This window comes from Lissotriton vulgaris, chromosome 4_1, assembly GCF_964263255.1.
Source record: "Lissotriton vulgaris chromosome 4_1, aLisVul1.2, whole genome shotgun sequence".
Lineage (NCBI taxonomy): Eukaryota > Metazoa > Chordata > Amphibia > Caudata > Salamandridae > Lissotriton > Lissotriton vulgaris.
The window spans coordinates 317493838-317506091 of record NC_141691.1 but is presented as its reverse complement, the minus strand read 5'-3'; the positions used below and the strand labels follow the sequence as shown (position 1 = coordinate 317506091).

General features: G+C 45.1%; 1 protein-coding gene and 1 pseudogene across 2 annotated transcripts in view; one reads left to right on the top strand and one right to left on the bottom strand.

The window, feature by feature from the left end:
* The window catches only part of ADGRG4 (adhesion G protein-coupled receptor G4), a 1454718-nt gene that overhangs the window by 483094 nt on the left and 959370 nt on the right, over window positions 1–12254 (top strand). The window lies entirely within an intron of this gene.
* LOC147718695 (Krueppel-like factor 4) lies at window positions 4093–7593 on the bottom strand (annotated as a pseudogene).

Here is a 12254-nt window from a genome sequence, read left to right as displayed (position 1 = left end):
GCGCTCTTCAAAATGGTAACCCTTCCTAAGTTTTTATATGCCATGCAAAATACCTATCATCCGATCCTGGAAGAGGTGTTCAGTAAAATTGATGACATCCTAAGGAAATTTCTTTGATAAGGTAAGGCCCCCAGTGTGACAGTGGGGAAGCTGCAATGCAACCAATATAGCAGTGGCATTTCCCTGCCGGACCTGCAGGCTTACTATTGGGTGGCTCACTTGATAGTAATTAATGAATGGGCCTTTGGTGTGAGGGACCATCCGGCATATGCGCTTGAGAACACACAGTTCCTCCACAGGCCATACATACACTACCTTTACGGAGGTAAGGGTGTTGCAAAATTGCTACTGGCCACACAAATCGCGATAATGGCATGGAAAAAGGCGGAGAGTCGCATGAAGTGGGAAGACCAGGTGACTAAGGAAATCCCGCTTTGGGTGGGAACACGACTTAAGGAATTTCCCAAGTTGAAAGGTTTTCAGAAGTGGGATCTGGTGGGTATCTCTCAGCTCAAGGAAATCATATATCGTAAAGAGTTGGTGACGTTCCCACACCTCCAGCTAGAATATGATATGAACATGACGCAACGCTTTAAGTATCTGCAACTGAGGCATGCCTGGCGGGCCCAACATATTGATATGGAAGGCCTCCTAGAATATGCTCCATTAGAAGGGCGACTCTTGATTTGCCACATAGTAGGGAAAGCAGTGTCGTGAACCTACAGGACAATCATAAATAACTCACCTGACCCACTGCGAAAATTGTGACTACACTGGGAAGCGGATCTGGGGGACTTGGAAGATCTAGACTGGGAAATGCCCCTGATGCACCCTAGGGAGGTGGCCATTAGATCTAGGCTGCAATTGATTCAATTTAAGTATCTACACAGAATGTACTATGATAGAGCCCGACTGCATAAGATGGGCAGAGCGGAGTCCCCCAATTCCTTGAAATGTAAAACTATGGAAGGGACCTTCTTCCACACTGTTTGGGGATGCGCATATGCAGTTATACTGGGGCACACTTCTGAAGGGACTGGAACTTATATTGAATGAACCAATACCCCCAGAGCCTATATTCATTATGTTGGGTATTCCCACGGAGATTGACCTCCCCAAAGTAAAACTGATGCTCCTTCAGCTGGTTCTGGTTGTAGCCAAAAGAGACATGGCAAAGGCTTGGGGAGCGATGATTAATCCGACACTGGAGGAATGGCGGAGGAGATGGACAGAAAAAAACATATAAAGCAAGGGGGTGCCTGAAATTTTTGGGGAAAATATGGAAGCCATGGCTAACTTATTATTGTTTGACACTCACAGATTCACAGTAGTTAGGGAAATGGGGCAATACATGGGGCGGGGGGATGAGAGATGAGGGACTCCGTTGTAAGACAATATCCGTTGTTATTGAATATTTACGTGCCAATATTGTACGACCTTGCTCTATCTGTAAAGAAAACTGAAACAAGAGGCTTTTTATATCTGATGTGGTCTTGTAATGTGATTAAGAAAATGCAAATAAACACATTCCCCCCCAAAAAACAGGGAGATCACAATAGACCTGAAATCTACAGATTGATATTGTTGATTGACGTAAAGGCTAAATTATGTGGATCCTGCCTACTACTTCATCTTCAAGATTGGATGGATGAAATTAGCTTAATCACCATGTTTCAAATGGGTGCTAGACCAAGGATGGGCACCTTAACAAACTTGGCAACTTTGACACTTTTAACTGAAAAAGCGGCACAAAAGAAAACACGGTTGTTTGCATGTTTTGTCAACTTGAAAGCCGCATTCGACAGAGTAAACAGAAATTGTCTCTGGGAAAAACTAAGAGCCTGGGGGTTGCCGAGTAAATTACTGGACGCAATAATAGCCCTATACATGAAACCTGGGCAAGAGTGAAATTAGGCGACGGACGTAGTTCCACCACCAGTATCTACACACAGCAAGGCCTAAAACAAGGCTGCGTTCCGGCCCCGTGCCTATTCAACTTGTTCATGGCAGAGATCATTACATACATGCAAGCAGCCGATTGCCATCCATCAAACTTGTCCAAAGAGCCAATTCCCTTCTTACAGTATGCAGATGATATTGTGGTGCTGAGCCAAAGCCCTATCGGGTTACAAAGAGCGATCAATAACTTAGTAACCTATTTGGACCAAGAAAATTTGGAACTAAATAAAGAGAATACTAAGGTTGTATGTCTAGTGGACCCTAAAAAAACAAGTTCAAATGGTTTGTAAAAGGGACAATAGTAGAAGAGCAAGCGTCCTACAAATATCTCGGCTTAAAACTGGGGCGAGGCTCAACATATAAGGAGCACAAAATGGACTTAAAAGCAAAAACGCGATTGTTAATTTTTGTATATAGATTACTGTATAAACAATAGGTCTCGCATTTACGCAAGTTTGACCTATTGGCATTATAAATGACAATGGTTTTATTTATGTTTCAAAAACCAAAACATAAATAAAAGGGAATATCATTTACAATAAAGATAGCTCAAACTCTCGCAAATGCTAGACCTTTTGCATTGCAAATGCTTGTTTGCAGTGTTGTGGCCTGAATGACCTATGGTCTGAGAATGAGTTGGATCATATTTTGGTAGGCCACCAGGTGTTTATTGCTTCCCTGAATTCTAGGTGGTTGCTAATTACCCCCTTTTTCATTGGTTATGGCTCTCAATAGTTTGCAGGTTTGTGCTGATTTTTTTTTCCACCTAAGTGTGTTCTTCTGAAAGGAAGGTTGGTTAAGAGAGGTGCCATTCTCGATCCAAGTTTCCTCTTTTGGATGTAGAGTTTTATTTTATTTTTATTTAGAATTCTAGATGATGCCCTTATTTGTACCAGTACTGATGCAAGACGTAATTTTATATTTTGGTGATCGTAGTACTTGTTTTCTCCAACAAATTATTTCAATAAGTATTCAACCATTTGTATATTTTCTTGCAAGATCACACAGGACTAAATTTGGGTAGCCCTAAAAGCTAATGTACTATATAATTTCTGCACTTATTATTACTCCTAAGGGGGGCATCAGTGTAAAATATCCATTTTGTTGGGGCAGAAAATGGTATTCCACTCTAAAAAAATAAAGCCACCACTCATGAATGCAAATATCAACAGGTTGCAACAGAAAAAAAACATAACAAATTACATGAAATGCCTAGAAGACAGTATTCAGACAGATGTTCCCAGACACATATTTTGAAGCTACAAATAAAGGAGAGCACAGATAAATTTTGTAAACTGTTTAACCCTTTCCATGCGGCCGCGATTCCCCTGGTGTGCTGTAAACAACATGAACAGGGGCGGGCCGTGACAAACCCCAGCCGTCATCAGCACACGAGCACCGTAGTGCATGACGTCTGGGGTTCGTCATCAGCATGGAAGGGGTTAACACACTAACTCCACACAGGGAACCAAACAAGAACTTGATGTTGCGAGCAGTTCTCTTGTCTCATGTCATTGAAGCATTAAGGGGTTAATGCCCAGTTATTGCACAGCGTTGATAATCAAACTGAAGTACATGGAGATGTAATAACTTGCACAGGATGAAGTAAGTGCCTTGACTAGGGAATCTGGGATTAGAAACCAGCTGGCCTAGTTCCACAGTTGTCAATTTGCTATCCGGCCAGTACTGTAAATGATGAGCTAAAATCTCCAAGTCAGCTCTTCTGCACTCACAAACTTACAACATGACCAAAACCTATTCTTCAATCAGTGTGACTCAGGATAATGTTCTGTGCTGCCATTCTTCAGCAAGAAACAAATTACAGTCCGTATCTCCACTGGGATTTATTTTTGGACACAGGGCAAAACTGATTTTCTTTCCTGAGCCGTACTGATCTACAAACTGTCCTAAACTGCGAGTCTATAAAATTACCAACGAGTGTTTTTACTATTAATTTTTTTAGGCATGTAATCCACCCCAAGCTGCCCTGGGGTAACTTTATGCAACGATGTCCCCAAATATGGCCTCTATCTGGCATGTGTGAGGAATCATTATTATAGTCAGAATATCTAGGAGAGCTGAATAGCTAATAGGAATGACAACTAAGTATCACAGTGAATTTCTTTCAATTTATTAAGGAACTTTGTTAACCCTGACATGACCCTTTTTAACACACCTGTGTGTGTGTGTGTGAATGTGTGCCTTGAGATGAGAGCTCTTAGTGTAGGTCTTGCCGCAGCCGGCATAGTCGCAGGTGTGGGTCGCTGGCCTTTTCCTCGGCCAGGATCTGCGACCCCTCTTTGGTTTGCTTTCCTCGTGCAAGCAACTTCTGGAATTCATTAGCTCTAAAGGTGAAGAGGGCGGAGTCAGCATCACCCCTTGTACCAACAGATGCACGTTTAAATGCTCTTCAAACATCCTTAGGTAAGACTAACCTTGGTAATGGAGTGCTGACGGTGGCAGTTGCTGCTGCTCCGGCTGGAATTGAGGGAAGCTGCCAGCTGGGGTGTAAACTAGTGGCAGTGGTGGGTGGGTTAGACCCTGAGATGATGGGTGGCAGTCTCTGGTCATCAGCTCCTCTGGAGTCAAGGGTTGGTTGGTCCTACTTAAAGGGCCTCCCAAGGAATAGTCATGAGGGCCCTTGTGATCTTTAGCCGGACCCAAGACCATCAAGTGTCCTGCCCATCGTGCAGAAGGCAGAGGTCTCTTGCTTGATTTTTGACACACCCTGGGCATCGTCTGACCACAGTAAGCGCCCACTGGACTGCTCATCCCCCCGTTCAGTTTGCTGACTTCAATGACCTGGCTATAATACCCCATTTCCAAGGTGCTTTTTACCACAAATTTCCCATGCAGGCTGGTGGGCTGCTGCTGGTGAATGTAGACAGGGTCATGGTCAGGCGGCATGAGTTTTGCTACAAATCCACCAGAGGGGGACATGTCGCTGATATCGGCCAGGTTGAAAGGGGAGGAAGAGAGGTCCCGGGAGGAGTACATGGCAGGGTTGCCTCCAGCTGAGTCAGGTCCGCGAAGAGGATAGGAAAAGTTACAATTGGCTGACACTCCGACTGGGGGAGGGGAGCAAGACACACTGGCAGTAGATGGGGAGGCACCACTGAGGATTCTTGATTGATAAGCGAGTTTGACAGTATGAAGTCCAAGTCCAGCAGGTCATTGAATTCCTCAGGCTCTCTCCTAGCCAAGATGGTGGGGGACTCCTGCTGGGGGGCGTCCGGGTGAAAGGGGCTGAAGGCGGGCATCCGCTTTATGTGAACAAAGTCCTCCTTCCACCTCTGCAGAAAAAGAAAACAAGCTGTCAGAAGTTGAAGTTACAGGTACGCCCAGGCACAGAGCATAAATCAGCTGCAGGAGTACGACCATCTCCATCTGACACCCAGCTGTGTTTGAAGTTGCAGACAGGCACCTACCCTGAAAAGCCACAGCATGTACACCATGCCCTGCCACAGTCATGCCTGGGAGTCTGAAGTAACATCAAACAAACGCATGCAGAAAGGAATATCTACCTCTCCATACACAACTCCTGGTAAAAAGAAGTTTAATACAGAAGACAGTCTGGGGATGCAACAGTGCAGGAACACCACGCACCACACCACTGGGCAGTGCCAAAGCTTTACCCACTCCCTACAACCCACCTAATTCTGGCAGTATCCCCATATGGCTACAACTGGCAGCACCCTTTTTCCAGTACCACTTGGACTGCCCTGACACGTCACCGTTGCCCCAGGTGGAGCCATCTAAGAAGCCACTGCATGCAGTGCCACCAACATCCACCCCTTAGTGTGCCCTGAAAATATAAAACTGGCAGCAAACACATACCTCCACTACTGGATTTGCCAAAGCATATCTACTAAAGGAACTGTCCTGGCACCTCAACACAGGCAGCGCCTTCACATTCCTAAAACTTCCATCTTTACCATTACATCCATGCTACAAGCAGTGAACACCAAGACCCAATCACTAACAGTGCTCACAAACCACCTCCCATAGAAGTGCACTTGAATACAGACAGCACCCTTTAAATTCAAGTTTTGTCGGTGAACTCAAACTCCCGATGTACTGGGAATTCAACAGTTTCACTGGCAGTCCCCTCGTCCACAACTATCAGCATGCACCCAAAACACCCTTCTTGAACGAGTCCGGAACACTTCATTACGGGCAACACCTTCCAATCCATTTTCTCAGCTGTGCCCTCTTAAACCCTACCACTGGGACTGTCCTCGACACCTGTCCCTGAAAGTCTGATGGTGCCACATCTCAGTGCAGCACCCTTTTAACAGCAGAATTACCGGTGCTCTCCCATTCCCAACTCTGGAAGTTACTTGATACCTACAGCAATTACGCCACCCTAGCCCCACTACGACCGAAACCCTACCATTGTCTCTCTGAAAGAACTGGGAAAGGCAACACAGGCTGACGCACGTAAAAAATAAGTTTGGAATACCACGTTATAGTTAGGCAAAGTTAAACTTAACTTGGGAAAACGTGTTTTAAGGAAGCACTATGCCCACATAAAAGCCAAGCAATTTCAGGGAGTGCTTGGAAGGAGTGGTGCATGTTCAGGTTACAGGCGTCAGCAGCATATACAGGTTAATCGGGATCAGGGGAGGGGCATTGAGCGCCGCTTTGCACTGGGAGAGCCCAGTGTGGACTGGGTGGGGCACGGATACTCATATTGAATGCACTTGCCTGTCTCAGGGCTGCCTGCTGAGAAGGTGGAGATGTAGGGCAGCAACGTCCCGCTGAGAGCCATGTCCCACTCGCTGCACCCGGAGGGCGGCTGCTGCCTGCAAGGGGAAGAGAAGCGCAAGTGAGGCAACAGTAAAGAACAATATACACACAGGCGCGCACTACCTAAACACACCATCTACAGGCAGCCTCTCGCTCAAAATTAAATTAATTCTGTCTGATAAAAGTTAACATATGGCCGAAACTAGAGACTTGGGAAAAGAATAACAAAGTGCATAATCCAAACAAACCACTAGATGGCAGGACAGTGCTTAGCATGGAAGAATGCAACAAGCTGGAAAACCGGTGGTTCACGGGAAAAACTAGAACAAGTGGCCGCGCTGAACGAGGGAGAGGAGGGGGGCAATGCCCCCAACCAGATGGCACAAAACACGCAATTAAGTAGGAGCGGAGCGAAACTGTAGTTAGGCGCCACAGCCTCGGGACTACACAGAAGTGACCATAGGGCCACCAGCCAACAGAAATCAAGAAAACAACCGCAATGCCAAACTTAAACCAATCATGAGGGGCAGGAGAAATTACACGGAGGTGAAGCCAATATACAGATTACTTTAAGTCTTGCTGAGACAGAGCATTCATTGCATGCAGCGCATGCGCTGCCAAACACGAGACCTAAAAATTGGGTTGCCCGAACCATGCCCATCTTTTAAAAAGTGATGGCAGCACCAATTCTTCCCACATTGTCATATGCCCTAGTAGTCTGGTGCGGTACAAAGGTTGAACTGTTAAAAGAAATCCAGACAAAGGTTTATAAAGCCGTTTTCAACCTACCAAAGTATGCCTCCCCAGCTCAGGTTCAGTTGGAATTCGGCCTTCAGAATCAGAAATTCTGGAGCATGAGCGGCTTCGTGAAGTTATGCCATACATTTTGCGAATTTCATTGAATAGTCTATGCTGGAAAGAAATTAAAAGCCAGATGGATCGAGACATTCCAAATTCATGGGGAGCCCATCTGAGAAAATCATTGGCGGAACTCGACATACAAATGACAGGCGACAGCTTGGTAGACCAGGCAGTTTTTGGTAAATCGGTAAATAACATAGCAAAGAGGAAGTCTTTCTTAGAAGATAAAATAACAACTTCGAAACTCCGGCATGGGTGGACTGAGATTAACACTTACATATCAACAAAGCCTCAGGCTTACTTAGTAACTCATTTCAGCGATGAGTTAAAAAAGAGCTTTATTGATTACCAGTTGGGTATGCATGACTCAAAAGACCTACAGCATTCCTGGAAAAGCAACCAACAAGTAGCACACTGTCGCCTACGTGGTTTTTGTAATGAAATACTAACTCACCTGCTGTTTGCTTGCCCCGCAGTCAAGGATTTAAGGAGTCTGCTTTTAAAACTCATTTTTAATTAATTGAACATTCGCACATGCAGGCAAGCTGTGATACGTTGGTTGGAAGGGTCCTCTATAATCTTGGCTAGCTTGGGCGTAAAATATCTAGCAAAAGTAAGGAAACTTTACAGGCAAGCTGATTTAGAGGAAACTCAAAAAGCATGACTAAGGTAGGCATGGGTTTAGTTCAAGCAAGGCACCACTTCACAAGCTCAGGTAATAAGCGGACTAAAAGCCTAACCAATCATGGGATAATCTGAGTAATGGAACAATTGTAGTTGATCAAATTTTAATGTAAAGTTCTGCATCTTTGTAGAGGCACATTTTATCTTAACAGGACCTAGTTAATTCATTTTTTGGACAAATTTAGTCGCCTGACTTCCTTGAAAAATCTGAATAATAGAACTTTCGTAGGTTGTTCAAACTTTTAGTTAACATCTCATGCACATTATTAAGGTTCTTTGAATTTTAAAAATCGCATAGCTCGTTGCTATTGAGTGGTATTTATTTGGAGTTTTTTTATCAATCATGTATGTCTAAATATTTTAAATTGTAATGATTTTAAGTAATCATATACAATAAACTATTGACTTGACTATTTCTACAGAAATATGGAACTCTCCTCCCTCTCCAAGCGTGTATGCCGAATTTTGCACCATGCACACAACTTTGTGTCATAGTGCAAGGGCATGTGTGTGAGTCTAGCATAGATTTTTGTACTGGAAGGGTTCCCTTCCAGTACAAAATGCTATGCCTAGACTATTTTAACGCCTTAACCACAGCGGTTTTTCTGCCGCGGTGCGGGCGTTCTATTGAGTGGGCGGCGCTCCGTCGGCCATTGGCAGACGCACGCACTTGGGAAAAGTAAGGAGAAATGAAAAAATGTCTCCTCCTTATACGTATGGCAAGAGAACAATATATTAAGAGAGAGATTGCGATCTCATCTTCTCCTCTTTCCCTAGCGCCAGTGCAGAAATTTGCTGGCAAGCGCCTCACACACACCTTTGCAACATAGTGCAAGGTTGTGTGCCTGAGTCTAGCATAGGTTTTGTACTGTAAGGGTTTCCTTCCAGTCAAAATACTACGCTTAGACAACTTTGAACAATTTCCTAATTTGTATGTTTGGAGTATCTTGCAGCACAGATGCAAAGTCGAAAAAGAAAGAAGAAACAAAAATGTTGCTCTTTTTAATGCCTGCTTTAAGTGGCGTTACTTTTTGAAGCAAGCCCCTGTCTCAGATTTTTGGTAGATCAGGTTTTGAGTCAAAAAACATGAGTGCTTGCATGGGAACACTCATGTAATGTCACATTGACACTAAGTAAAGCAAAGCGGTGCTTTGTGCTACTTTGCGCTACTTTTTGACAATTTCCAGCTCAAAAGAAGTAAATAATAAAAAAACATTTTGTACAGGTTTGCATCACTTTTGTAGCCAATATACAACTTTTGTGATTTTGTGTAGGTTTGTTTCACATTTGTACCCACTGTACACTTTTATGATGCAAATACCGTGCAAAATGTTGGTAAAAGCTGACCCAATGTGTCTTACGGCATTTCTGCTTTGGGCCACATTGCAACTAACCTCAGTGAAGAAGCAACACAAAAGGTGCATTGTGGAGCCTGTGCTTAGTCACCCTGTGAGGGTCTGACAGCCCCACTCTGGAAACAAATATACACCCTAAGGATATCAACTTGTTTTAAAGTGAAATTATTTTTTAATCATTGTTGTTTATATAGGCAATACCATTTTGTGTGGTTATCCGGAGAACATGTGCCACACTTTACCTTTGTGAGATTCCAACCTGTGACTGCTAGCAATGTAATAGATTGCAAATTCAAACTATATTTTAAGCTTCTTGTCCAGTGCAAATACAGAGCTTGTACGATTTGTATGTACACTCTCTGCAGATTCATTGCAAAGCATATTTTAATGATAACTTCTAACATGAAGTCTGTTCTCACTGTTTTGTATTTTCTAAAACATATTTGCATTATTCATATTTTGTCCACATATTTTTCAATAAGTGCTCAATATGCACATTTCCACTCCTATTCCATATTGCTCATTTGCAGTATCACATATTCTTCTTAGTACTCTGATTCCCTGAAGCTATCTTGTTGGGTGTTGGCAATAAACAACTTTTCACACTGTCGTAGAATTTCTACAGTTTTAGAGAACCCTGAAGGCCCAGAGATGTATTTTAGTGGAACTTTCAGATACAGTACCTTTATTGAGTTTGTCATACATGACCGCAACATGTGCATAGGTTTAAAAAACTGAATCCTACAGGAGCAAGGATGATATGGAACCTGTACTGAGTTAACCCAACATATTTATTAACCCTTCAAAATGCCTTAAAAAAGCAACTCTTTGGGGCAGATTTACGAATGCAGCATGTTAGAAATAGGGGCCTCTAGTTGGCAATGGTTCGCACCTTTGTCCAAGTAGGGACCCTTCTTCCTAGTCAGGGTAAGGGGGATACACTTCTAAAATAGCCCCTGCTCAGCCACTGGGGAGCTTGGCACAAGGAGGCAGGCTTATCTCAGAGGCCGTGTGTAAAGCATTTGTGCAAGCACACAGGAACACCGTGAAAACACTACAAATGGACACCGCACCAGTTTAGAAAAATAGGCAAAACTTTATCTAAACAAACAAGACCAAATACAACAAAAATCCAACATACAATAGTGAAGAAATAGTTAATTTGCAAGATAACCTTTAAATTGCAGAAATAGCTGAAAACTCCAGTTCTTCCGAGTTGGTAGCTGAAAACAGAGTCTAACAGTTCCAGTCGACCGCGTTGTTACGGACCAGCTAAAGCATTGACAGACTCGTGAACAGTACCTTTCTCATGGCGCCCAACATGTTGTTATGAGTCGGTAGGGGCAACCGTTGCGTTGCAAAAAGGAAGTGGTGCAGGGTGAGGTGCCTTCACGATGCGGTGCAGGCAGTGCCTTGGCGACGATTGTCCAGATGGCGTCGGTGAGACCGAGGCTTAGGGTGCGGGTTGAGGCGGTGCTCGATGTGGTGCTGGCAGGCTGTGGTGTAGGAGACAGAGCCGGTCGATGTTCGGGTCGTGCAGCGACGGTGTCCCTGACGTCCAGGCAGGGTGAGGCAAGGCGGTGAGGAGAGAGGTGCGCACAGGACGGGCTCAGTGACGATCGTCTAGAAAGCGTTGGTGAGACCAAGGATGTGGTGCGAAGTGTGGCAGGGCCTTCTGCAGTGCCTTCATGACACGGAACCCTGCAACGGACTTGGTGACAGAGTCGGCTGCTCCTTTCTTCTGCGGCGACTGAAGACAGCAGTTCCAGAGACGGTGCCCAGAGGATGGGGAGGTCTTTGCTGTTCCTGAGACTTCTTGAACAGGGGGCAAGCTCCACTTTCAAGCTCTTGGAGATACTTTCTCAAGTAGGATATACACACACAGTTCCTCTCCTTGGCATAAACAGCTACTACAGGCCAACCCCAGACAGCACAGTGCAAAGGGGCAGTACTCCTGCTCCAGTTTCTTCCAGCTCTTTTCCTTGCACTAGGGCGGCCGGGTGCCGAGTATTGGAGGCCCAATGTTATCCAATGTGGGATATGGGGCCTCCAGTTGGTGGCTGCTGGCAAGCAGGCCATTGAGTTGTGGGAGCAAAGCTCCTGGGATTTAGGTCAGGGCAAATGGGGAAACAAAGTAGCACTAAAGGTGCACCCTCAGCTGCACTGTCGTGGCCAGCTGCAGAGTGCTGTTTTGACAATGGGCGCCCTGTTGTTTTCTATGGAGAACCTCCGGTTTGCAAAAGCACTGCAGGCAGGGAGACAAAGGCCTTCTGAGTGCGACCACCACTTTGAGAGGTAACTTGTGAAGTTAAGGATTGGGTAGGCACCGTTGGTTTGTCGACACAAGGCCAAGGGGCATCGGGTGCAGGGGCACCTTTTGGGTTCGCTTCTTCTTACCAGCCCCTGATCGCGGTTAGGGGGGCCTTCTGAATTTAGGCTGCAGGAGTTGACTGGAGGCTTGAGGCAGGTCAGGGGTCGCTGTATCTCAGGTCAAGATCGCCAGGGGGACCTCCTCATGGTGTTTTTCCACTCGAGCTCGGGCCGGGTTCGGCGGGTGCAGAGTGGGCTGGATTCCCAGTTTACGGCTGCTGCCTGAGGTTGCAGTTGAACAAATCCGGTGCTCACTGGAGAATCAGTCTTTGGAAG